Consider the following 27882-nt stretch of genomic DNA (forward strand, 5'->3'; position numbering starts at 1 on the left):
AAAATTCTTACAGAAAACCGCATTTTTCGATGCAAAACGACGATTTCTCGCCGATTTTCGTTGTTTTCTGGCTTGAATTCGCAAAGAAGAGCACGAAATCTACAAAATCATGACTTTTTACCAAGATTCAACGGCTGAATTGCAAGAAAACAGCAGAATTCTGCACGAAATCATCAAAGTTCTTACAGAAAACTGCATTTTTCGATGCAAAACGACGATTTCTCGCCGATTTTCGTTGTTTTCAGGCTTGAATTCGCAAAGAAGAGCACGAAATCTACAAAATCATGACTTTTTACCAAGATTCAACGGCTGAATTGCAAGAAAACAGCAGAATTCTGCACGAAATCGTCAAAATTCTTAGAGAAAACCGCATATTTCGATGCAAAACGACGATTTCTCGAAGATTTTCGTTGTTTTCTGGCTTGAATTCGCAAAGAAGAGCACGAAATCTACAAAATCATCACTTTTTACCAAGATTCAACGGCTGAATTGCAAGAAAACAGCAGAATTCTGCACGAAATCATCAAAATTTTTACAGAAAACCGCATATTTCGATGCAAAACGACGATTTTTTGCCGATTTTCGTTGTATTCTGGCTTGAATTCGCAAAGAAGAGAACGAAATCTACAAAATCATGACTTTTTACCAAGATTCTACAGCTGAATTGCAAGAAAACAGCAGAATTCTGCACGAAATCATCAAAATTCTTACAGAAAACCGCATATTTCGATGCAAAACGACGATTTCTCGCCGATTTTCGTTGTTTTCTGGCTTGAATTCGCAAAGAAGAGCACGAAATCTACAAAATCATGACTTTTTACCAAGATTCAACGGCTGAATTGAAAGAAAACAGCAGAATTCTGCACGAAATCATCAAAATTCTTAGAGAAAACTGCATATTTCGATGCAAAACGACGATTTCTCGAAGATTTTCGTTGTTTTCTGGCTTGAATTCGCAAAGAAGAGCACGAAATCTACAAAATCATCACTTTTTACCAAGATTCAACGGCTGAATTGCAAGAAAACAGCAGAATTCTGCACGAAATCATCAAAATTCTTACAGAAAACCGCATATTACGATGCAAAACGACGATTTCTCGCCGATTTTCGTTGTAGTCTGGCTTGAATTTGCAAAGAAGAGCACGAAATCTACAAAATCATGACTTTTTACCAAGATTCAACGGCTGAATTGCAAGAAAACAGCAGAATTCTGCACGAAATCATCAAAATTCTTACAGAAAACCGCATTTTTCGATGCAAAACGACGATTTCTCGCCGATTTTCGTTGTTTTCTGGCTTGAATTCGCAAAGAAGAGCACGAAATCTACAAAATCATGACTTTTTACCAAGATTCAACGGCTGAATTGCAAGAAAACAGCAGAATTCTGCACGAAATCATCAAAATTCTTACAGAAAACCGCATATTTCGATGCAAAACAACGATTTCTCGCCGATTTTCGTTGTTTTCTGGCTTGAATTCGCAAAGAAGAGCACGAAATCTACAAAATCATGACTTTTTACCAAGATTCAACGGCTGAATTGCAAGAAAACAGCAGAATTCTGCACAAAATCATCAAAATTCTTTCAGATAACCGCATATTTCGATGCAAAACGACGATTTCTCGCCGATCTTCGTCGTTTTCTGGCATGAATTTGCAAAGAAGAGCACGAAATCTACAAAATCATGACTTTTTACCAAGATTCAACGGCTGAATTGCAAGAAAACAGCAGAATTCTGCACGAAATCATCAAAATTCTTACAGAAAACCGCATTTTTCGATGCAAAACGACGATTTCTCGCCGATTTTCGTTGTTTTCTGGCTTGAATTCGCAAAGAAGAGCACGAAATCTACAAAATCATGACTTTTTACCAAGATTCAACGGCTGAATTGCAAGAAAACAGCAGAATTCTGCACAAAATCATCAAAATTCTTACAGAAAACCGCATTTTTCGATGCAAAACGACGATTTCTCGCCGATTTTCGTTGTTTTCTGGCTTGAATTCGCAAAGAAGAGCACGAAATCTACAAAATCATGACTTTTTACCAAGATTCAACGGCTGAATTGCAAGAAAACAGCAGAATTCTGCACGAAATCATCAAAATTCTTACAGAAAACCGCATATTTCGATGCAAAACAACGATTTCTCGCCGATTTTCGTTGTTTTCTGGCTTGAATTCGCAAAGAAGAGCACGAAATCTACAAAATCATCACTTTTTACCAAGATTCTACGGCTGAATTGCAAGAAAACAGCAGAATTCTGCACGAAATCATCAAAATTCTTACAGAAAACCGCATATTTCGATGCAAAACGACGATTTCTCGCCGATTTTCGTTGTTTTCTGGCTTGAATTCGCAAAGAAGAGCACGAAATCTACAAAATCATGACTTTTTACCAAGATTCAACGGCTGAATTGCAAGAAAACAGCAGAATTCTGCACGAAATCATCAAAATTCTTAGAGAAAACTGCATATTTCGATGCAAAACGACGATTTCTCGAAGATTTTCGTTGTTTTCTGGCTTGAATTCGCAAAGAAGAGCACGAAATCTACAAAATCATCACTTTTTACCAAGATTCAACGGCTGAATTGCAAGAAAACAGCAGAATTCTGCACGAAATCATCAAAATTCTTACAGAAAACCGCATATTTCGATGCAAAACGACGATTTCTCGCCGATTTTCGTTGTATTCTGGCTTGAATTCGCAAAGAAGAGCACGAAATCTACAAAATCATGACTTTTTACCAAGATTCAACGGCTGAATTGCAAGAAAACAGCAGAATTCTGCACGAAATCATCAAAATTTTTACAGAAAACCGCATTTTTCGATGCAAAACGACGGTTTCTCGCCGATTTTTGTTGTTTTCTGGCTTGAATTCGCAAAGAAGAGCACGAAATCTACAAAATCATGACTTTTTACCAAGATTCAACGGCTGAATTGCAAGAAAACAGCAGAATTCTGCACGAAATCATCAAAATTCTTACAGAAAACCGTATATTTCGATGCAAAACAACGATTTCTCCCCGATTTTCGTTGTTTTCTGGCTTGAATTCGCAAAGAAGAGCACGAAATCTACAAAATCATCACTTTTTACGAAGATTCTACGGCTGAATTGCAAGAAAACAGCAGAATTCTGCACGAAATCATCAAAATTCTTACAGAAAACCGCATTTTTCGATGCAAAACGACGATTTCTCGCCGATTTTCGTTGTTTTCTGGCTTGAATTCGCAAAGAAGAGCACGAAATCTACAAAATCATGACTTTTTACCAAGATTCAACGGCTGAATTGCAAGAAAACAGCAGAATTCTGCACGAAATCATCAAAGTTCTTACAGAAAACTGCATTTTTCGATGCAAAACGACGATTTCTCGCCGATTTTCGTTGTTTTCAGGCTTGAATTCGCAAAGAAGAGCACGAAATCTACAAAATCATGACTTTTTACCAAGATTCAACGGCTGAATTGCAAGAAAACAGCAGAATTCTGCACGAAATCGTCAAAATTCTTAGAGAAAACCGCATATTTCGATGCAAAACGACGATTTCTCGAAGATTTTCGTTGTTTTCTGGCTTGAATTCGCAAAGAAGAGCACGAAATCTACAAAATCATCACTTTTTACCAAGATTGAACGGCTGAATTGCAAGAAAACAGCAGAATTCTGCACGAAATCATCAAAATTTTTACAGAAAACCGCATATTTCGATGCAAAACGACGATTTCTCGCCGATTTTCGTTGTATTCTGGCTTGAATTCGCAAAGAAGAGCACGAAATCTACAAAAGCATGACTTTTTACCAAGATTCAACGGCTGAATTGCAAGAAAACAGCAGAATTCTGCACGAAATCATCAAAATTCTTACAGAAAACCGCATTTTTCGATGCAAAACGACGATTTCTCGCCGATTTTCGTTGTTTTCTGGCTTGAATTTGCAAAGAAGAGCACGAAATCTACAAAATCATGACTTTTTACCAAGATTCAACGGCTGAATTGCAAGAAAACAGCAGAATTCTGCACGAAATCATCAAAATTCTTAGAGAAAACTGCATATTTCGATGCAAAACAACGATTTCTCGCCGATTTTCGTTGTTTTCTATCTTGAATTCGCCAAGAAGAGCACGAAATCTACAAAATCATGACTTTTTACATAGATTCAACGGCTGAATTGCAAGAAAACAGCAGAATTCTGCATGAAATCATCAAAATTCTTACAGAAAACCGCATATTTCGATGCAAAACAACGATTTCTCGCCGATTTTCGTTGTTTTCTATCTTGAATTCGCCAAGAAGAGCACGAAATTTACAAAATCATGACTTTTTACCTAGATTCAACCGCTGAATTGCAAGAAAACAGCAGAATTCTGCACGAAATCATCAAAATTCTTACAGAAAACCGCATATTTCGATGCAAAACGACGATTTCTCGCCGATTTTCGTTGTTTTCTGGCTTGAATTCGCAAAGAAGAGCACGAAATCTACAAAATCATGACTTTTTACCAAGATTCAACGGCTGAATTGCAAGAAAACCGCAGAATTCTGCACGAAATCATCAAAATTCTTACAGAAAACCGCATATTTCGATGCAAAACGACGATTTCTCGAAGATTTTCGTTGTTTTCTGGCTTGAATTCGCAAAGAAGAGCACGAAATCTACAAAATCATCACTTTTTACCAAGATTCAACGGCTGAATTGCAAGAAAACAGCAGAATTCTGCACGAAATCATCAAAATTTTTACAGAAAACCGCATATTTCGATGCAAAACGACGATTTCTCGCCGATTTTCGTTGTATTCTGGCTTGAATTCGCAAAGAAGAGCACGAAATCTACAAAATCATGACTTTTTACCAAGATTCAACGGCTGAATTGCAAGAAAACAGCAGAATTCTGCACGAAATCATCAAAATTCTTACAGAAAACCGCACATTTCGATGCAAAACGACGATTTCTCGCCGATCTTCGCTGTTTTCTGGCATGAATTTGCAAAGAAGAGCACGAAATCTACAAAATCATGACTTTTTACCAAGATTCAACAGCTGAATTGCAAGAAAACAGCAGAATTCTGCACGAAATCATCAAAATTCTTAGAGAAAACCGCATATTTCGATGCAAAACGACGATTTCTCGCTGATTTTCGTTGTTTTCTATCTTGAATTCGCAAAGAAGAGCACGAAATCTGCAAAATCATGACTTTTTACCAAGATTCAACGGCTAGATTGCAAGAAAACAGCAGAATTCTGCACGAAATCGTCAAAATTCTTAGAGAAAACCGCATTTTTCGATGCAAAACGACGATTTCTCGCCAATTTTCGTGATTTCTGGCTTGAATTCGCAAAGAAGAGCACGAAATCTACAAAATCATCACTTTTTACCAAGATTTAACGGCTGAATTGCAAGAAAACAGCAGAATTCTGCACGAAATCATCAAAATTCTTAGAGAAAACCGCATATTTCGATGCAAAACGACGATTTCTCGCCGATTTTCGTTGTTTTCTGGCTTGAATTCGCAAAGAAGAGCACGAAATCTACAAAATCATCACTTTTTACCGAGATTCAACGGCTGAATTGCATGAAAACAGCAGAATTCTGCACGAAATCATCAAAATTCTTAGAGAAAACTGCATACTTCGATGCAAAACAACGATTTCTCGCCGATTTTCGTTGTTTTCTATCTTGAATTCGCCAAGAAGAGCACGAAATCTACAAAATCATGACTTTTTACCTAGATTCAACGGCTGAATTGCAAGAAAACAGCAGAATTCTGCACGAAATCATCAAAATTCTTACAGAAAACCGCATTTTTCGATGCAAAACGACGATTTCTCGCCGATTTTCGTTGTTTTCTGGCTTGAATTCGCAAAGAAGAGCACGAAATCTACAAAATCATGACTTTTTACCAAGATTCAACGGCTGAATTGCAAGAAAACAGCAGAATTCTGCACGAAATCATCAAAATTCTTACAGAAAACTGCATTTTTCGATGCAAAACGACGATTTCTCGCCGATTTTCGTTGTTTTCAGGCTTGAATTCGCAAAGAAGAGCACGAAATCTACAAAATCATGACTTTTTACCAAGATTCAACAGCTGAATTGCAAGAAAACAGCAGAATTCTGCACGAAATCGTCAAAATTCTTAGAGAAAACCGCATATTTCGATGCAAAACGACGATTTCTCGAAGATTTTCGTTGTTTTCTGGCTTGAATTCGCAAAGAAGAGCACGAAATCTACAAAATAATCACTTTTTACCAAGATTCAACGGCTGAATTGCAAGAAAACAGCAGAATTCTGCACGAAATCATCAAAATTTTTACAGAAAACCGCATATTTCGATGCAAAACGACGATTTCTCGCCGATTTTCGTTGTATTCTGGCTTGAATTCGCAAAGAAGAGCACGAAATCTACAAAATCATGACTTTTTACCAAGATTCAACGGCTGAATTGCAAGAAAACAGCAGAATTCTGCACGAAATCATCAAAATTCTTACAGAAAACCGCATTTTTCGATGCAAAACGACGATTTCTCGCCGATTTTCGTTGTTTTCTGGCTTGAATTCGCAAAGAAGAGCACGAAATCTACAAAATCATGACTTTTTACCAAGATTCAACGGCTGAATTGCAAGAAAACAGCAGAATTCTGCACGAAATCATCAAAATTCTTAGAGAAAACTGCATATTTCGATGCAAAACAACGATTTCTCGCCGATTTTCGTTGTTTTCTATCTTGAATTCGCCAAGAAGAGCACGAAATCTACAAAATCATGACTTTTTACATAGATTCAACGGCTGAATTGCAAGAAAACAGCAGAATTCTGCATGAAATCATCAAAATTCTTACAGAAAACCGCATATTTCGATGCAAAACAACGATTTCTCGCCGATTTTCGTTGTTTTCTATCTTGAATTCGCCAAGAAGAGCACGAAATTTACAAAATCATGACTTTTTACCTAGATTCAACCGCTGAATTGCAAGAAAACAGCAGAATTCTGCACGAAATCATCAAAATTCTTACAGAAAACCGCATATTTCGATGCAAAACGACGATTTCTCGCCGATTTTCGTTGTTTTCTGGCTTGAATTCGCAAAGAAGAGCACGAAATCTACAAAATCATGACTTTTTACCAAGATTCAACGGCTGAATTGCAAGAAAACCGCAGAATTCTGCACGAAATCATCAAAATTCTTACAGAAAACCGCATATTTCGATGCAAAACGACGATTTCTCGCCGATCTTCGCTGTTTTCTGGCATGAATTTGCAAAGAAGAGCACGAAATCTACAAAATCATGACTTTTTACCAAGATTCAACAGCTGAATTGCAAGAAAACAGCAGAATTCTGCACGAAATCATAAAAATTCTTACAGAAAACCGCATATTTCGATGCAAAACAACAATTTCTCGCCGATTTTCGTTGTTTTCTATCTTGAATTCGCCAAGAAGAGCACGAAATCTACAAAGTCATGACTTTTTACCTAGATTCAACGGCTGAATTGCAAGAAAACAGCAGAATTCTGCACGAAATCATCAAAATTCTTACAGAAAACCGCATATTTCGATGCAAAACGACGATTTCTCGCCGATTTTCGTTGTTTTCTGGCTTGAATTCGCAAAGAAGGGCACGAAATCTACAAAATCATGACTTTTTACCAAGATTCAACGGCTGAATTGCAAGAAAACAGCAGAATTCTGCACGAAATCATCAAAATTCTTACAGAAAACCGCATATTTCGATGCAAAACGACGATTTCTCGCCGATTTTCGTTGTTTTCTGGCTTGAATTCGCAAAGAAGAGCACGAAATCTACAAAATCATGACTTTTTACCAAGATTCAACGGCTGAATTGCAAGAAAACAGCAGAATTCTGCACGAAATCATCAAAATTCTTACAGAAAACCGCATATTTCGATGCAAAACGACGATTTCTCGCCGATTTTCGTTGTATTCTGGCTTGAATTCGCAAAGAAGAGCACGAAATCTACAAAATCATGACTTTTTACCAAGATTCAACGGCTGAATTGCAAGAAAACAGCAGAATCCTGCACGAAATCATCAAAATTCTTACAGAAAACCGCATTTTTCGATGCAAAACGACGGTTTCTCGCCGATTTTTGTTGTTTTCTGGCTTGAATTCGCAAAGAAGAGCACGAAATCTACAAAATCATGACTTTTTACCAAGATTCAACGGCTGAATTGCAAGAAAACAGCAGAATTCTGCACGAAATCATCAAAATTCTTACAGAAAACCGCATATTTCGATGCAAAACGACGATTTCTCGCCGATCTTCGCTGTTTTCTGGCATGAATTTGCAAAGAAGAGCACGAAATCTACAAAATCATGACTTTTTACCAAGATTCAACAGCTGAATTGCAAGAAAACAGCAGAATTCTGCACGAAATCATCAAAATTCTTACAGAAAACCGCATATTTCGATGCAAAACGACGATTTCTCGCCGATTTTCGTTGTATTCTGGCTTGAATTTGCAAAGAAGAGCACGAAATCTACAAAATCATGACTTTTTACCAAGATTCAACGGCTAAATTGCAAGAAAACAGCAGAATTCTGCACGAAATCGACAAAATTCTTAGAGAAAACCGCATTTTTCGATGCAAAACGACGATTTCTCGCCGATTTTCGTTGTTTTCTGGCTTGAATTCGCAAAGAAGAGCACGAAATCTACAAAATCATCACTTTTTACCAAGATTCAACGGCTGAATTGCAAGAAAACAGCAGAATTCTGCACGAAATCATCAAAATTCTTAGAGAAAACCGCATATTTCGATGCAAAACGACGATTTCTCGCCGATTTTCGTTGTTTTCTGGCTTGAATTCGCAAAGAAGAGCACGAAATCTACAAAATCATCACTTTTTACCAAGATTCAACGGCTGAATTGCATGAAAACAGCAGAATTCTGCACGAAATCATCAAAATTCTTACAGAAAACCGCATATTTCGATGCAAAACGACGATTTCTCGCCGATTTTCGTTGTTTTCTGGCTTGAATTCGCAAAGAAGAGCACGAAATCTACAAAATCATGACTTTTTACCAAGATTCAACGGCTGAATTGCAAGAAAACCGCAGAATTCTGCACGAAATCATCAAAATTCTTACAGAATACCGCATATTTCGATGCAAAACGACGATTTCTCGCCGATCTTCGCTGTTTTCTGGCATGAATTTGCAAAGAAGAGCACGAAATCTACAAAATCATGACTTTTTACCAAGATTCAACAGCTGAATTGCAAGAAAACAGCAGAATTCTGCACGAAATCATCAAAATTCTTAGAGAAAACCGCATATTTCGATGCAAAACGACGATTTCTCGCTGATTTTCGTTGTTTTCTATCTTGAATTCGCAAAGAAGAGCACGAAATCTGCAAAATCATGACTTTTTACCAAGATTCAACGGCTAAATTGCAAGAAAACAGCAGAATTCTGCACGAAATCGTCAAAATTCTTAGAGAAAACCGCATTTTTCGATGCAAAACGACGATTTCTCGCCGATTTTCGTTGTTTTCTGGCTTGAATTCGCAAAGAAGAGCACGAAATCTACAAAATCATCACTTTTTACCAAGATTCAACGGCTGAATTGCAAGAAAACAGCAGAATTCTGCACGAAATCATCAAAATTCTTAGAGAAAACCGCATATTTCGATGCAAAACGACGATTTCTCGCCGATTTTCGTTGTTTTCTGGCTTGAATTCGCAAAGAAGAGCACGAAATCTACAAAATCATCACTTGTTACCAAGATTCAACGACTGAATTGCATGAAAACAGCAGAATTCTGCACGAAATCATCAAAATTCTTAGAGAAAACTGCATACTTCGATGCAAAACAACGATTTCTCGCCGATTTTCGTTGTTTTCTATCTTGAATTCGCCAAGAAGAGCACGAAATCTACAAAATCATGACTTTTTACGTAGATTCAACGGCTGAATTGCAAGAAAACAGCAGAATTCTGCACGAAATCATCAAAATTCTTACAGAAAACCGCATATTTCGATGCAAAACCACAATTTCTCGCCGATTTTCGTTGTTTTCTATCTTGAATTCGCCAAGAAGAGCACAAAATCTACAAAATCATGACTTTTTACCTAGATTCAACGGCTGAATTGCAAGAAAACAGCAGAATTCTGCACGAAATCATCAAAATTCTTACAGAAAATCGCATATTTCGATGCAAAACGATGATTTCTCGCCGATTTTCGTTGTTTTCTGGCTTGAATTCGCAAAGAAGGGCACGAAATCTACAAAATCATGACTTTTTACCAAGATTCAACGGCTGAATTGCAAGAAAACAGCAGAATTCTGCACGAAATCATCAAAGTTCTTACAGAAAACCGCATATTTCGATGCAAAACGACGATTTCTCGCCGATTTTCGTTGTTTTCTTTCATGAGTTTGCAAAGAAGAGCACGAAATCTACAAAATCTTGACTTTTTACCTAGATTCAACGGCTGAATTGCAAGAAAACAGCAGAATTCTGCACGAAATCATCAAAATTCTTAGAGAAAACCGCATATTTCGATGCAAAACGACGATTTCTCGCTGATTTTCGTTGTTTTCTATCTTGAATTTGCAAAGAAGAGCACAAAATCTACAAAATCATGACTTTTTACCAAGATTCTACGGCTGAATTGCAAGAAAACAGCAGAATTCTGCACGAAATCATCAAAATTCTTAGAGAAAACCGCATACTTCGATGCAAAACAACGATTTCTCGCCGATTTTCGCTGTTTTCTATCTTGAATTCGCCAAGAAGAGCACGAAATCTACAAAATCATGACTTTTTACGTAGATTCAACGGCTGAATTGCAAGAAAACAGCAGAATTCTGCACGAAATCATCAAAATTCTTACAGAAAACCGCATATTTCGATGCAAAACCACATTTTCTCGCCGATTTTCGTTGTTTTCTATCTTGAATTCGCCAAGAAGAGCACAAAATCTACAAAATCATGACTTTTTACCTAGATTCAACGGCTGAATTGCAAGAAAACAGCAGAATTCTGCACGAAATCATCAAAATTCTTACAGAAAACCGCATATTTCGATGCAAAACCACAATTTCTCGCCGATTTTCGTTGTTTTCTATCTTGAATTCGCCAAGAAGAGCACAAAATCTACAAAATCATGACCTTTTACCTAGATTCAACGGCTGAATTGCAAGAAAACAGCAGAATTCTGCACGAAATCATCAAAATTCTAACAGAAAACCGCATATTTCGATGCAAAACGACGATTTCTCGCCGATTTTCGTTGTTTTCTGGCTTGAATTCGCAAAGAAGAGCACGAAATCTACAAAATCATGACTTTTTACCAAGATTCAACGGCTGAATTGCAAAAAAAACAGCAGAATTCTGCACGAAATCATCAAAATTCTTACAGAAAACCGCATATTTCGATGCAAAACAACGATTTCTCGCCGATTTTCGTTGTTTTCTGGCTTGAATTCGCAAAGAAGAGCACGAAATCTACAAAATCATCACTTTTTACCAAGATTCAACGGCTGAATTGCATGAAAACAGCAGAATTCTGCACGAAATCATCAAAATTCTTACAGAAAACCGCATATTTCGATGCAAAACGACGATTTCTCGCCGATTTTCGTTGTTTTCTGGCTTGAATTCGCAAAGAAGAGCACGAAATCTACAAAATCATGACTTTTTACCAAGATTCAACGGCTGAATTGCAAGAAAACCGCAGAATTCTGCACGAAATCATCAAAATTCTTACAGAATACCGCATATTTCGATGCAAAACGACGATTTCTCGCCGATCTTCGCTGTTTTCTGGCATGAATTTGCAAAGAAGAGCACGAAATCTACAAAATCATGACTTTTTACCAAGATTCAACAGCTGAATTGCAAGAAAACAGCAGAATTCTGCACGAAATCATCAAAATTCTTAGAGAAAACCGCATATTTCGATGCAAAACGACGATTTCTCGCTGATTTTCGTTGTTTTCTATCTTGAATTCGCAAAGAAGAGCACGAAATCTGCAAAATCATGACTTTTTACCAAGATTCAACGGCTAAATTGCAAGAAAACAGCAGAATTCTGCACGAAATCGTCAAAATTCTTAGAGAAAACCGCATTTTTCGATGCAAAACGACGATTTCTCGCCGATTTTCGTTGTTTTCTGGCTTGAATTCGCAAAGAAGAGCACGAAATCTACAAAATCATCACTTTTTACCAAGATTCAACGGCTGAATTGCAAGAAAACAGCAGAATTCTGCACGAAATCATCAAAATTCTTAGAGAAAACCGCATATTTCGATGCAAAACGACGATTTCTCGCCGATTTTCGTTGTTTTCTGGCTTGAATTCGCAAAGAAGAGCACGAAATCTACAAAATCATCACTTGTTACCAAGATTCAACGACTGAATTGCATGAAAACAGCAGAATTCTGCACGAAATCATCAAAATTCTTAGAGAAAACTGCATACTTCGATGCAAAACAACGATTTCTCGCCGATTTTCGTTGTTTTCTATCTTGAATTCGCCAAGAAGAGCACGAAATCTACAAAATCATGACTTTTTACGTAGATTCAACGGCTGAATTGCAAGAAAACAGCAGAATTCTGCACGAAATCATCAAAATTCTTACAGAAAACCGCATATTTCGATGCAAAACCACAATTTCTCGCCGATTTTCGTTGTTTTCTATCTTGAATTCGCCAAGAAGAGCACAAAATCTACAAAATCATGACTTTTTACCTAGATTCAACGGCTGAATTGCAAGAAAACAGCAGAATTCTGCACGAAATCATCAAAATTCTTACAGAAAATCGCATATTTCGATGCAAAACGATGATTTCTCGCCGATTTTCGTTGTTTTCTGGCTTGAATTCGCAAAGAAGGGCACGAAATCTACAAAATCATGACTTTTTACCAAGATTCAACGGCTGAATTGCAAGAAAACAGCAGAATTCTGCACGAAATCATCAAAGTTCTTACAGAAAACCGCATATTTCGATGCAAAACGACGATTTCTCGCCGATTTTCGTTGTTTTCTTTCATGAGTTTGCAAAGAAGAGCACGAAATCTACAAAATCTTGACTTTTTACCTAGATTCAACGGCTGAATTGCAAGAAAACAGCAGAATTCTGCACGAAATCATCAAAATTCTTAGAGAAAACCGCATATTTCGATGCAAAACGACGATTTCTCGCTGATTTTCGTTGTTTTCTATCTTGAATTTGCAAAGAAGAGCACAAAATCTACAAAATCATGACTTTTTACCAAGATTCTACGGCTGAATTGCAAGAAAACAGCAGAATTCTGCACGAAATCATCAAAATTCTTAGAGAAAACCGCATACTTCGATGCAAAACAACGATTTCTCGCCGATTTTCGCTGTTTTCTATCTTGAATTCGCCAAGAAGAGCACGAAATCTACAAAATCATGACTTTTTACGTAGATTCAACGGCTGAATTGCAAGAAAACAGCAGAATTCTGCACGAAATCATCAAAATTCTTACAGAAAACCGCATATTTCGATGCAAAACCACATTTTCTCGCCGATTTTCGTTGTTTTCTATCTTGAATTCGCCAAGAAGAGCACAAAATCTACAAAATCATGACTTTTTACCTAGATTCAACGGCTGAATTGCAAGAAAACAGCAGAATTCTGCACGAAATCATCAAAATTCTTACAGAAAACCGCATATTTCGATGCAAAACCACAATTTCTCGCCGATTTTCGTTGTTTTCTATCTTGAATTCGCCAAGAAGAGCACAAAATCTACAAAATCATGACCTTTTACCTAGATTCAACGGCTGAATTGCAAGAAAACAGCAGAATTCTGCACGAAATCATCAAAATTCTAACAGAAAACCGCATATTTCGATGCAAAACGACGATTTCTCGCCGATTTTCGTTGTTTTCTGGCTTGAATTCGCAAAGAAGAGCACGAAATCTACAAAATCATGACTTTTTACCAAGATTCAACGGCTGAATTGCAAAAAAACAGCAGAATTCTGCACGAAATCATCAAAATTCTTACAGAAAACCGCATATTTCGATGCAAAACAACGATTTCTCGCCGATTTTCGTTGTTTTCTGGCTTGAATTCGCAAAGAAGAGCACGAAATCTACAAAATCATCACTTTTTACCAAGATTCTACAGCTGAATTGCAAGAAAACAGCAGAATTCTGCACGAAATCATCAAAATTCTTACAGAAAACCGCATATTTCGATGCAAAACGACGATTTCTCGCCGATCTTCGTTCTTTTCTGGCATGAATTTGCAAAGAAGAGCACGAAATCTACAAAATCATGACTTTTTACCAAGATTCAACGGCTGAATTGCAAGAAAACAGCAGAATTCTGCACGAAATCATCAAAATTCTTAGAGAAAACCGCATATTTCGATGCAAAACGACGATTTCTCGCTGATTTTCGTTGTTTTCTATCTTGAATTCGCAAAGAAGAGCACGAAATCTACAAAATCATGACATTTTACCAAGATTCAACTCCTGAATGGCAAGAAAACAGCAGAATTCTGCACGAAATCGTCAAAATTCTTAGAGAAAACCGCATATTTCGATGCAAAACGACGATTTCTCGCCGATTTTTGTTGTTTTCTGGCTTGAATTCGCAAAGAAGAGCACGAAATCTACAAAATCATCACTTTTTACCAAGATTCAACGGCTGAATTGCAAGAAAACAGCAGAATTCTGCACGAAATCATCAAAATTCTTACAGAAAACCGCATATTTCGATGCAAAACGACGATTTCTCGCCGATTTTCGTTGTTTTCTGGCTTGAATTCGCAAAGAAGAGCACGAAATCTACAAACTCATGACTTTTTACCAAGATTCAACGGCTGAATTGCAAGAAAACAGCAGAATTCTGCACGAAATCATCAAAATTCTTACAGAAAACCGCATATTTCGATGCAAAACGACGATTTCTCGCCGATTTTCGTTGTTTTCTGGCATGAATTCGCAAAGAAGAGCACGAAATCTACAAAATCATAACTTTTTACCAAGATTCAACGGCTGAATTGCAAGAAAACAGCAGAATTCTGCACGAAATCATCAAAATTCTTAGAGAAACCCGCATATTTCGATGCAAAACGACGATTTCTCGCTGATTTTCGTTGTTTTCTATCTTGAATTCGCAAAGAAGAGCACGAAATCTACAAAATCATCACTTTTTACCAAGATTCAACGGCTGAATTGCAAGAAAACAGCAGAATTCTGCACGAAATCATCAAAATTCTTACAGAAAACCGCATATTTCGATGCAAAACAACGATTTCTCGCCGATTTTCGTTGTTTTCTGGCTTGAATTCGCAAAGAAAAGCACGAAATCTACAAAATCATCAATTTTTACCAAGATTCTACGGCTGAATTGCAAGAAAACAGCAGAATTCTGCACGAAATCATCAAAATTCTTACAGAAAACGGCATATTTCGATGCAAAACGACAATTTCTCGCCGATTTTCGTTGTTTTCTGGCTTGAATTCGCAAAGAAGAGCACGAAATCTACAAAATCATGACTTTTTACCAAGATTCAACGGCTGAATTGCAAGAAAACAGCAGAATTCTGCACGAAATCATCAAAATTCTAAGAGAAAACTGCATATTTCGATGCAAAACAACGCTTTCTCGCCGATTTTCGTTGTTTTCTATCTTGAATTTGCCAAGAAGAGCACGAAATCTACAAAATCATGACTTTTTACCTAGATTCAACAGCTGAATTGCAAGAAAACAGCAGAATTCTGCACGAAATCATCAAAATTCTTACAGAAAACCGCATATTTCGATGCAAAACGACGATTTCTCGCCGATTTTCGTTGTTTTCTGGCTTGAATTCGCAAAGAAGAGCACGAAATCTACAAAATCATGACTTTTTACCAAGATTCAACGGCTGAATTGCAAGAAAAAAGCAGAATTCTGCACGAAATCATCAAAATTCTTACAGAAAACCGCATATTTCGATGCAAAACGACGATTTCTCGCCGATTTTCGTTGTTTTCTGGCTTGAATTCGCAAAGAAGAGCACGAAATCTACAAAATCATGACTTTTTATCAAGATTCAACGGCTGAATTGCAAGAAAACAGCAGAATTCTGCACGAAATCATCAAAATTCTTAGAGAAAACTGCATATTTCGATGCAAAACAACGATTTCTCGCCGATTTTCGTTGTTTTCTATCTTGAATTCGCCAAGAAGAGCACGAAATCTACAAAATCATGACTTTTTACCTAGATTCAACGGCTGAATTGCAAGAAAACAGCAGAATTCTGCACGAAATCATCAAAATTCTTACAGAAAACCGCATATTTCGATGCAAAACGACGATTTCTCGCTGATTTTCGTTGTTGTCTATCTTGAATTTGCAAAGAAGAGCACGAAATCTACAAAATCATGACATTTTACCAAGATTCAACGGCTGAATTGCAAGAAAACAGCCGAATTCTGCACGAAATCGTCAAAATTCTTAGAGAAAACCGCATATTTCGATGCAAAACGACGATTTCTCGCCGATTTTCGTTGTTTTCTGGCTTGAATTCGCAAAGAAGAGCACGAAATCTACAAAATCATTACTTTTTACAAAGATTCAACGGCTGAATTGCAAGAAAACAGCAGAATTCTGCACGAAATCATCAAAATTCTTAGAGAAAACCGCATATTTCGATGCAAAACGACGATATCTCGCCGATTTTCGTGGTTTTCTGGCTTTAATTCGCAAAGAAGAGCACGAAATCTACAAAATCATGACTTTTTACCAAGATTCAACGGCTGAATTGCAAGAAAACAGCAGAATTCTGCACGAAATCATCAAAATTCTTACAGAAAACCGCATATTTCGATGCAAAACGATTATTTCTCGCCGATTTTCGTTGTTTTCTGGCTTGAATTTGCAAAGAAGAACACGAAATCTACAAAATCATGACTTATTACCAAGATTCAACAGCTGAATTGCAAGAAAACAACAGAATTCTGCACGAAATCTTCAAAATTCTTACAGAAAATCGCATATTTCGATGCAAAACGACGATTTCTCGCCGACTTTCGTTGTTTTCTGGCTTGAATTCGCAAAGAAGAGCACGAAATCTACAAAATCATGACTTATTACCAAGATTCAACAGCTGAATTGCAAGAAAACAGCAGAATTCTGCACGAAATCATCAAAATTCTTACAGAAAATCGCATATTTCGATGCAAAACGACGATTTCTCGCCGATTTTCGTTGTTTTCTGGCTTGAATTCGCAAAGAAGAGCACGAAATCTACAAAATCATGACTTATTATCAAGATTCAACGGCTGAATTGCAAGAAAACAGCAGAATTCTGCACGAAATCATCAAAATTCTTACAGAAAACCGCATATTTCGATGCAAAACAACGATTTCTCGCCGATTTTTGTTGTTTTCTGGCTTGAATTCGCAAAGAAGAGCACGAAATCCACTAAATCATGACTTATTACCAAGATTCAACGGCTGAATTGCAAGAAAACAGCCGAATTCTGCACGAAATCATCAAAATTCTTACAGAAAATCGCATATTTCGATGCAAAACGATGATTTCTCGCCGATTTTCGTTGTTTTCTGGCTTGAATTCGCAAAGAAGAGCACGAAGTCTACAAAATCATGACTTTTTATCAAGATTCAACGGCTGAATTGCAAAAAAACAGCAGAATTCTGCACGAAATCATCAAAATTCTTACAGAAAACCGCATATTTCGATGCAAAACGACAATTTCTCGCCGATTTTCGTTGTTTTCTGGCATGAATTCGCAAAGAAGAGCACGAAATCTACAAAATCATGACTTTTGACCAAGATTCAACGGCTGAGTTGCAAGAAAACAGCAGAATTCTGCACGAAATCATCAAAATTCTTAGAGAAAACCGCATATTTCGATGTAAAACGACGATTTCTCGCTGATTTTCGTTGTTTTCTATCTTGAATTCGCAAAGAAGAGCACGAAATCTACAAAATCATGACATTTTACCAAGATTCAACGGCTGAATTGCAAGAAAACAGCAGAATTCTACACGAAATCGTCAAAATTCTTAGAGAAAACCGCATATTTCGATGCAAAACGACGATTTCTCGCCGATTTTCGTTGTTTTCTGGCTTGAATTCGCAAAGAAGAGCACGAAATCTACAAAATCATCATTTTTTACCAAGATTCAACGGCTGAATTGCAAGAAAACAGCAGAATTCTGCACGAAATCATCAAAATTCTTACAGAAAACCGCATATTTCGATGCAAAACGATTTTTTCTCGCCGATTTTCGTTGTTTTCTGGCTTGAATTCGCAAAGAAGAGCACGAAATCTACAAAATCATGACTTATTACCAAGATTCAACGGCTGAATTGCAAGAAAACAGCAGAATTCTGCACGAAATCATCAAAATTCTTACAGAAAATCGCATATTTCGATGCAAAACGATGATTTCTCGCCGATTTTCGTTGTTTTCTGGCTTAAATTCGCAAAGAAGAGCACGAAATCTACAAAATCATGACTTTTTACCAAGATTCAACGGCTGAGTTGCAAGAAAACAGCAGAATTCTGCACGAAATCATCAAAATTCTTACAGAAAACCGCATATTTCGATGCAAAACAACGATTTCTCGCCGATTTTTGTTGTTTTCTGGCTTGAATTCGCAAAGAAGAGCACGAAATCTACAAAATCATCACTTTTTACCAAGATTCTACGGCTGAATTGCAAGAAAACAGCAGAATTCTGCACGAAATCATCAAAATTCTTACAGAAAACCGCATATTTCGATGCAAAACGACGATTTCTCGCCGATTTTCGTTGTTTTCTGGCATGAATTCGCAAAGAAGAGCACGAAATCTACAAAATCATGACTTTTGACCAAGATTCAACGGCTGAGTTGCAAGAAAACAGCAGAATTCTGCACGAAATCATCAAAATTCTTAGAGAAAACCGCATATTTCGATGTAAAACGACGATTTCTCGCTGATTTTCGTTGTTTTCTATCTTGAATTCGCAAAGAAGAGCACGAAATCTACAAAATCATGACATTTTACCAAGATTCAACGGCTGAATTGCAAGAAAACAGCAGAATTCTGCACGAAATCGTCAAAATTCTTAGAGAAAACCGCATATTTCGATGCAAAACGACGATTTCTCGCCGATTTTCGTTGTTTTCTGGCTTGAATTCGCGAAGAAGAGCACGAAATCTACAAAATCATCACTTTTTACCAAGATTCAACGGCTGAATTGCAAGAAAACAGCAGAATTCTGCACGAAATCATCAAAATTCTTACAGAAAACCGCATATTTCGATGCAAAACGATTATTTCTCGCCGATTTTCGTTGTTTTCTGGCTTGAATTCGCAAAGAAGAGCACGAAATCTACAAAATCATGACTTATTACCAAGATTCAACGGCTGAATTGCAAGAAAGCAGCAGAATTCTGCACGAAATCATCAAAATTCTTGCATCGAAATATGCGGTTTTCTGTAAGAATTTTGATGATTTCGTGCAGAATTCTGCTGTTTTCTTGCAATTCAGCCGTTGAATCTAGCTAAAAAGTCATGATTTTGTAGATTTCGTGCTCTTCTTGGCGAATTCAAGATAGAAAACAACGAAAATCGGCGAGAAATCGTTGTTTTGCATCGAAATATGCAGTTTTCTCTAAGAATTTGGACGATTTCGTGCAGAATTCTGCTGTTTTCTTGCAATTCAGCCGTTGAATCTTGGCAAAAAGTCATGATTTTTTAGATTTCGTGCTTTTCTTGGCGAATTCAAGATAGAAAACAACGAAAATCGGCGAGAAATCGTTGTTTTGCATCGAAATATGCAGTTTTCTCTAAAAATTTTGATGATTTCGTGCAGAATTTTGCTGTTTTCTTGCAATTCAGCCGTTCAATCTTGGTAAAAAGTCATGATTTTGTAGATTTCGTGCTCTTCTTTGCGAATTCAAGCCAGAAAACAACGAAAATCGGCGAGAAATCGTCGTTTTGCATCGAAATATGCGGTTTTCTGTAAGAATTTTTATGATTTCGTGCAGAATTCTGCTGTTTTCTTGCAATTCAGCCGTAGAATCTTGGGAAAAAGTGATGATTTTGTAGATTTCGTGCTCTTCTTGGCGAATTCAAGATAGAAAACAACGAAAATCGGCGAGAAATCGTTGTTTTGCATCGAAATATGCGGTTTTCTGTAAGAATTTTGATGATTTCGTGCAGAATTCTGCTGTTTTCTTGCAATTCAGCCGTTGAATCTTGGTAAAAAGTCATGATTTGGTAGATTTCGTGCTCTTCTTTGCGAATTCAAGCCAGAAAACAACGAAAATCGGCGAGAAATCGTCGTTTTGCATCGAAAAATGCGGTTTTCTGTAAGAATTTTGATGATTTCGTGCAGAATTCTGCTGTTTTCTTGCAATTCAGCCGTTGAATCTTGGTAAAAAGTCATGATTTTGTAGATTTCGTGCTCTTCTTTGCGAATTCAAGCCAGAAAGCAACGAAAATCGGCGATAAATCGTCGTTTTGCATCGAAATAAGCGGTTTTCTGTAAGAATTTTGATGATTTCGTGCAGATTTCTGCTGTTTTCTTGAAATTCAGCCGTTGAATCTTGGTAAAAAATGATGATTTTGTAGATTTCGTGCTCTTCTTTGCGAATTCAAGCCAGAAAACAACGAAAATCGGCGAGAAATCGTCGTTTTGCATCGAAATATGCGGATTTCTCTAAGAATTTTGATGATTTCGTGCAGAATTCTGCTGTTTTCTTGCAATTCAGCGTTGAATCTTGGTAAAAAGTGATGATTTTGTAGATTTCGTGCTCTTCTTTGGGAATTCAAGCCAGAAAACAACGAAAATCGGCGAGAAATCGTCGTTTTGCATCGAAATATGCGGTTTTCTCTAAGAATTTTGACGATTTCGTGCAGAATTCTGCTGTTTTCTTGCAATTCAGCCGTTGAATCTTGGTAAAAAGTCATGATTTTGTAGATTTCGTGCTCTTCTTTGCGAATTCAAGATAGAAAACAACGAAAATCAGCGAGAAATCGTCGTTTTGCATCGAAATATGCGGTTTTCTCTAAGAATTTTGATTATTTCGTGCAGAATTCTGCTGTTTTCTTGCAATTCAGCCGTTGAATCTTGGTAAAAAGTCATGATTTTGTAGATTTCGTGCTCTTCTTTACAAATTCTTGCCAGAAAACAACGAAGATCGGCGAGAAATCGTCGTTTTGCATCGAAATATGCGGTTTTCTGTTAGAATTTTGATGATTTCGTGCAGAATCCTGCTGTTTTCTTGCAATTCAGCCGTTAAATCTTGGTAAAAAGTCATGATTTTGTAGATTTCGTTCTCTTCTTTGCGAATTCAAGCCAGAAAACAACGAAAATCGGCGAGAAATCGTCGTTTTGCATCGAGATATGCGGTTTTCTGTAAGAATTTTGATGATTTCGTGCAGAATTCTGCTGTTTTCTTGCAATTCAGCCGTTGAATCTATGTAAAAAGTCATGATTTTGTGGATTTCGTGCTCTTCTTGGCGAATTCAAGATAGAAAACAACGAAAATCGGCGAGAAATCGTTGTTTTGCATCGAAATATGCGGTTTTCTGTAAGAATTTTGATGATTTCGTGCAGAATTCTGCTGTTTTCTTGCAATTCAGCCGTTGAATCTTGGTAAAAAGTCATGATTTTGTAGATTTCGTGCTCTTCTTTGCGAATTCAAGCCAGAAAACAACAAAAATCGGCGAGAAATCGTTGTTTTGCATCGAGAAATGCGGTTTTCTGTAAGAATTTTGATGATTTCGTGCAGAATTCTGCTGTTTTCTTGCAATTCAGCCGTTGAATCTTGGTAAAAAGTCATGATTTTGTAGATTTCGTGCTCTTCTTTGCGAATTCAAGCCAGAAAACAACGAAAATCGGCGAGAAATCATCGTTTTGCATCGAAAAATGCGGTTTTCTGTAAGAATTTTGATGATTTCGTGCAGAATTCTGCTGTTTTCTTGCAATTCAGCCGTTGAATCTTGGTAAAAAGTCATGATTTTGTAGATTTCGTGCTCTTCTTTGCAAATTCAAGCCAGAAAACAACGAAAATCGGCGAGATATCGTCGTTTTGCATCGAAATATGCGGTTTTCTGTAAGAATTTTGATGATTTCGTGCAGAATTCTGCTGTTTTCTTGCAATTCAGCCGTTGAATCTTGGTAAAAAGTCATGATTTTGTAGATTTCGTGCTCTTCTTTGCGAATTCAAGCCAGAAAACAACGAAAATCGGCGAGAAATCATCGTTTTGCATCGAAAAATGCGGTTTTCTGTAAGAATTTTGATGATTTCGTGCAGAATTCTGCTGTTTTCTTGCAATTCAGCCGTTGAATCTTGGTAAAAAGTCATGATTTTGTAGATTTCGTGTTCTTCTTTGCAAATTCAAGCCAGAAAACAACGAAAATCGGCGAGATATCGTCGTTTTGCATCGAAATATGCGGTTTTCTGTAAGAATTTTGATGATTTCGTGCAGAATTCTGCTGTGTTCTTGCAATTCAGCCGTTGAATCTTGGTAAAAAGTGATGATTTTGTAGATTTCGTGCTCTTTTGCGAATTCAAGCCAGAAAACAACGAAAATCGGCGAGAAATCGTGGTTTTGCATCGAAATATGCGGTTTTCTCTAAGAATTTTGATGATTTCGTGCAGAATTCTGCTGTTTTCTTGCAATTCAGCCGTTGAATCTTGGTAAAAAGTGATGATTTTGTAGATTTCGTGCTCTTCTTTGCGAATTCAAGCCAGAAAGCAACGAAAATCGGCGAGAAATCGTCGTTTTGCATCGAAATATGCGGTTTTCTCTAAGAATTTTGATGATTTCGTGCAGAATTCTGCTGTTTTCTTGCAATTCAGCCGTTGAATCTTGGTAAAAAGTGATGATTTTGTAGATTTCGTGCTCTTCTTTGCGAATTCAAGCCAGAAAACAACGAAAATCAGCGAGAAATCGTCGTTTTGCATCGAAATATGCGGTTTTCTCTAAGAATTTTGATGATTTCGTGCAGAATTCTGCTGTTTTCTTGCAATTCAGCCGTTGAATCTTGGTAAAAAGTGATGATTTTGTAGATTTCGTGCTCTTCTTTGCGAATTCAAGCCAGAAAACAACGAAAATCGGCGAGAAATCGTCGTTTTGCATCGAAATATGCGGTTTTCTCTAAGAATTTTGATAATTTCGTGCAGAATTCTGCTGTTTTCTTGCAATTCAGCCGTTGAATCTTGGTAAAAAGTGATGATTTTGTAGATTTCGTGCTCTTCTTTGCGAATTCAAGCCAGAAAACAACGAAAATCGGCGAGAAATCGTCGTTTTGCATCGAAATATGCGGTTTTCTCTAAGAATTTTGATTATTTCGTGCAGAATTCTGCTGTTTTCTTGCAATTCAGCCGTTGAATCTTGGTAAAAAGTCATGATTTTGTAGATTTCGTGCTCTTCTTTACAAATTCTTGCCAGAAAACAACGAAGATCGGCGAGAAATCGTCGTTTTGCATCGAAATATGCGGTTTTCTGTAAGAATTTTGATGATTTCGTGCAGAATCCTGCTGTTTTCTTGCAATTCAGCCGTTAAATCTTGGTAAAAAGTCATGATTTTGTAGATTTCGTTCTCTTCTTTGCGAATTCAAGCCAGAAAACAACGAAAATCGGCGAGAAATCGTCGTTTTGCATCGAGATATGCGGTTTTCTGTAAGAATTTTGATGATTTCGTGCAGAATTCTGCTGTTTTCTTGCAATTCAGCCGTTGAATCTATATAAAAAGTCATGATTTTGTGGATTTCGTGCTCTTCTTGGCGAATTCAAGATAGAAAACAACGAAAATCGGCGAGAAATCGTTGTTTTGCATCGAAATATGCGGTTTTCTGTAAGAATTTTGATGATTTCGTGCAGAATTCTGCTGTTTTCTTGCAATTCAGCCGTTGAATCTTGGTAAAAAGTCATGATTTTGTAGATTTCGTGCTCTTCTTTGCAAATTCAAGCCAGAAAACAACAAAAATCGGCGAGAAATCGTTGTTTTGCATCGAGATATGCGGTTTTCTGTAAGAATTTTGATGATTTCGTGCAGAATTCTGCTGTTTTCTTGCAATTCAGCCGTTGAATCTTGGTAAAAAGTCATGATTTTGTAGATTTCGTGCTCTTCTTTGCGAATTCAAGCCAGAAAACAACGAAAATCGGCGAGAAATCATCGTTTTGCATCGAAAAATGCGGTTTTCTGTAAGAATTTTGATGATTTCGTGCAGAATTCTGCTGTTTTCTTGCAATTCAGCCGTTGAATCTTGGTAAAAAGTGATGATTTTGTAGATTTCGTGCTCTTCTTTGCGAATTCAAGCCAGAAAACAACGAAAATCAGCGAGAAATCGTCGTTTTGCATCGAAATATGCGGTTTTCTCTAAGAATTTTGATGATTTCGTGCAGAATTCTGCTGTTTTCTTGCAATTCAGCCGTTGAATCTTGGTAAAAAGTGATGATTTTGTAGATTTCGTGCTCTTCTTTGCGAATTCAAGCCAGAAAACAACGAAAATCGGCGAGAAATCGTCGTTTTGCATCGAAATATGCGGTTTTCTCTAAGAATTTTGATAATTTCGTGCAGAATTCTGCTGTTTTCTTGCAATTCAGCCGTTGAATCTTGGTAAAAAGTGATGATTTTGTAGATTTCGTGCTCTTCTTTGCGAATTCAAGCCAGAAAACAACGAAAATCGGCGAGAAATCGTCGTTTTGCATCGAAATATGCGGTTTTCTCTAAGAATTTTGATTATTTCGTGCAGAATTCTGCTGTTTTCTTGCAATTCAGCCGTTGAATCTTGGTAAAAAGTCATGATTTTGTAGATTTCGTGCTCTTCTTTACAAATTCTTGCCAGAAAACAACGAAGATCGGCGAGAAATCGTCGTTTTGCATCGAAATATGCCGTTTTCTGTTAGAATTTTGATGATTTCGTGCAGAATCCTGCTGTTTTCTTGCAATTCAGCCGTTAAATCTTGGTAAAAAGTCATGATTTTGTAGATTTCGTTCTCTTCTTTGCGAATTCAAGCCAGAAAACAACGAAAATCGGCGAGAAATCGTCGTTTTGCATCGAGATATGCGGTTTTCTGTAAGAATTTTGATGATTTCGTGCAGAATTCTGCTGTTTTCTTGCAATTCAGCCGTTGAATCTATGTAAAAAGTCATGATTTTGTGGATTTCGTGCTCTTCTTGGCGAATTCAAGATAGAAAACAACGAAAATCGGCGAGAAATCGTTGTTTTGCATCGAAATATGCGGTTTTCTGTAAGAATTTTGATGATTTCGTGCAGAATTCTGCTGTTTTCTTGCAATTCAGCCGTTGAATCTTGGTAAAAAGTCATGATTTTGTAGATTTCGTGCTCTTCTTTGCGAATTCAAGCCAGAAAACAACAAAAATCGGCGAGAAATCGTTGTTTTGCATCGAGATATGCGGTTTTCTGTAAGAATTTTGATGATTTCGTGCAGAATTCTGCTGTTTTCTTGCAATTCAGCCGTTGAATCTTGGTAAAAAGTCATGATTTTGTAGATTTCGTGCTCTTCTTTGCGAATTCAAGCCAGAAAACAACGAAAATCGGCGAGAAATCATCGTTTTGCATCGAAAAATGCGGTTTTCTGTAAGAATTTTGATGATTTCGTGCAGAATTCTGCTGTTTTCTTGCAATTCAGCCGTTGAATCTTGGTAAAAAGTCATGATTTTGTAGATTTCGTGCTCTTCTTTGCAAATTCAAGCCAGAAAACAACGAAAATCGGCGAGATATCGTCGTTTTGCATCGAAATATGCGGTTTTCTGTAAGAATTTTGATGATTTCGTGCAGAATTCTGCTGTGTTCTTGCAATTCAGCCGTTGAATCTTGGTAAAAAGTGATGATTTTGTAGATTTCGTGCTCTTTTGCGAATTCAAGCCAGAAAACAACGAAAATCGGCGAAAAATCGTGGTTTTGCATCGAAATATGCGGTTTTCTCTAAGAATTTTGATGATTTCGTGCAGAATTCTGCTGTTTTCTTGCAATTCAGCCGTTGAATCTTGGTAAAAAGTGATGATTTTGTAGATTTCGTGCTCTTCTTTGCAAATTCAAGCCAGAAAGCAACGAAAATCGGCGAGAAATCGTCGTTTTGCATCGAAATATGCGGTTTTCTCTAAGAATTTTGATGATTTCGTGCAGAATTCTGCTGTTTTCTTGCAATTCAGCCGTTGAATCTTGGTAAAAAGTGATGATTTTGTAGATTTCGTGCTCTTCTTTGCGAATTCAAGCCAGAAAACAACGAAAATCAGCGAGAAATCGTCGTTTTGCATCGAAATATGCGGTTTTCTCTAAGAATTTTGATGATTTCGTGCAGAATTCTGCTGTTTTCTTGCAATTCAGCCGTTGAATCTTGGTAAAAAGTGATGATTTTGTAGATTTCGTGCTCTTCTTTGCGAATTCAAGCCAGAAAACAACGAAAATCAGCGAGAAATCGTCGTTTTGCATCGAAATATGCGGTTTTCTCTAAGAATTTTGATGATTTCGTGCAGAATTCTGCTGTTTTCTTGCAATTCAGCCGTTGAATCTTGGTAAAAAGTGATGATTTTGTAGATTTCGTGCTCTTCTTTGCGAATTCAAGCCAGAAAACAACGAAAATCGGCGAGAAATCGTCGTTTTGCATCGAAATATGCGGTTTTCTCTAAGAATTTTGATAATTTCGTGCAGAATTCTGCTGTTTTCTTGCAATTCAGCCGTTGAATCTTGGTAAAAAGTGATGATTTTGTAGATTTCGTGCTCTTCTTTGCGAATTCAAGCCAGAAAACAACGAAAATCGGCGAGAAATCGTCGTTTTGCATCGAAATATGCGGTTTTCTCTAAGAATTTTGATTATTTCGTGCAGAATTCTGCTGTTTTCTTGCAATTCAGCCGTTGAATCTTGGTAAAAAGTCATGATTTTGTAGATTTCGTGCTCTTCTTTACAAATTCTTGCCAGAAAACAACGAAGATCGGCGAGAAATCGTCGTTTTGCATCGAAATATGCGGTTTTCTGTAAGAATTTTGATGATTTCGTGCAGAATCCTGCTGTTTTCTTGCAATTCAGCCGTTAAATCTTGGTAAAAAGTCATGATTTTGTAGATTTCGTTCTCTTCTTTGCGAATTCAAGCCAGAAAACAACGAAAATCGGCGAGAAATCGTCGTTTTGCATCGAGATATGCGGTTTTCTGTAAGAATTTTGATGATTTCGTGCAGAATTCTGCTGTTTTCTTGCAATTCAGCCGTTGAATCTATATAAAAAGTCATGATTTTGTGGATTTCGTGCTCTTCTTGGCGAATTCAAGATAGAAAACAACGAAAATCGGCGAGAAATCGTTGTTTTGCATCGAAATATGCGGTTTTCTGTAAGAATTTTGATGATTTCGTGCAGAATTCTGCTGTTTTCTTGCAATTCAGCCGTTGAATCTTGGTAAAAAGTCATGATTTTGTAGATTTCGTGCTCTTCTTTGCAAATTCAAGCCAGAAAACAACAAAAATCGGCGAGAAATCGTTGTTTTGCATCGAGATATGCGGTTTTCTGTAAGAATTTTGATGATTTCGTGCAGAATTCTGCTGTTTTCTTGCAATTCAGCCGTTGAATCTTGGTAAAAAGTCATGATTTTGTAGATTTCGTGCTCTTCTTTGCGAATTCAAGCCAGAAAACAACGAAAATCGGCGAGAAATCATCGTTTTGCATCGAAAAATGCGGTTTTCTGTAAGAATTTTGATGATTTCGTGCAGAATTCTGCTGTTTTCTTGCAATTCAGCCGTTGAATCTTGGTAAAAAGTGATGATTTTGTAGATTTCGTGCTCTTCTTTGCGAATTCAAGCCAGAAAACAACGAAAATCAGCGAGAAATCGTCGTTTTGCATCGAAATATGCGGTTTTCTCTAAGAATTTTGATGATTTCGTGCAGAATTC

The sequence above is a fragment of the Gnatocerus cornutus genome, chromosome 8 (genome assembly GCF_029298725.1).
Source record: "Gnatocerus cornutus isolate USDA-ARS CGAHR chromosome 8, icGnaCorn1.1, whole genome shotgun sequence".
NCBI classification, from domain to species: domain Eukaryota; kingdom Metazoa; phylum Arthropoda; class Insecta; order Coleoptera; family Tenebrionidae; genus Gnatocerus; species Gnatocerus cornutus.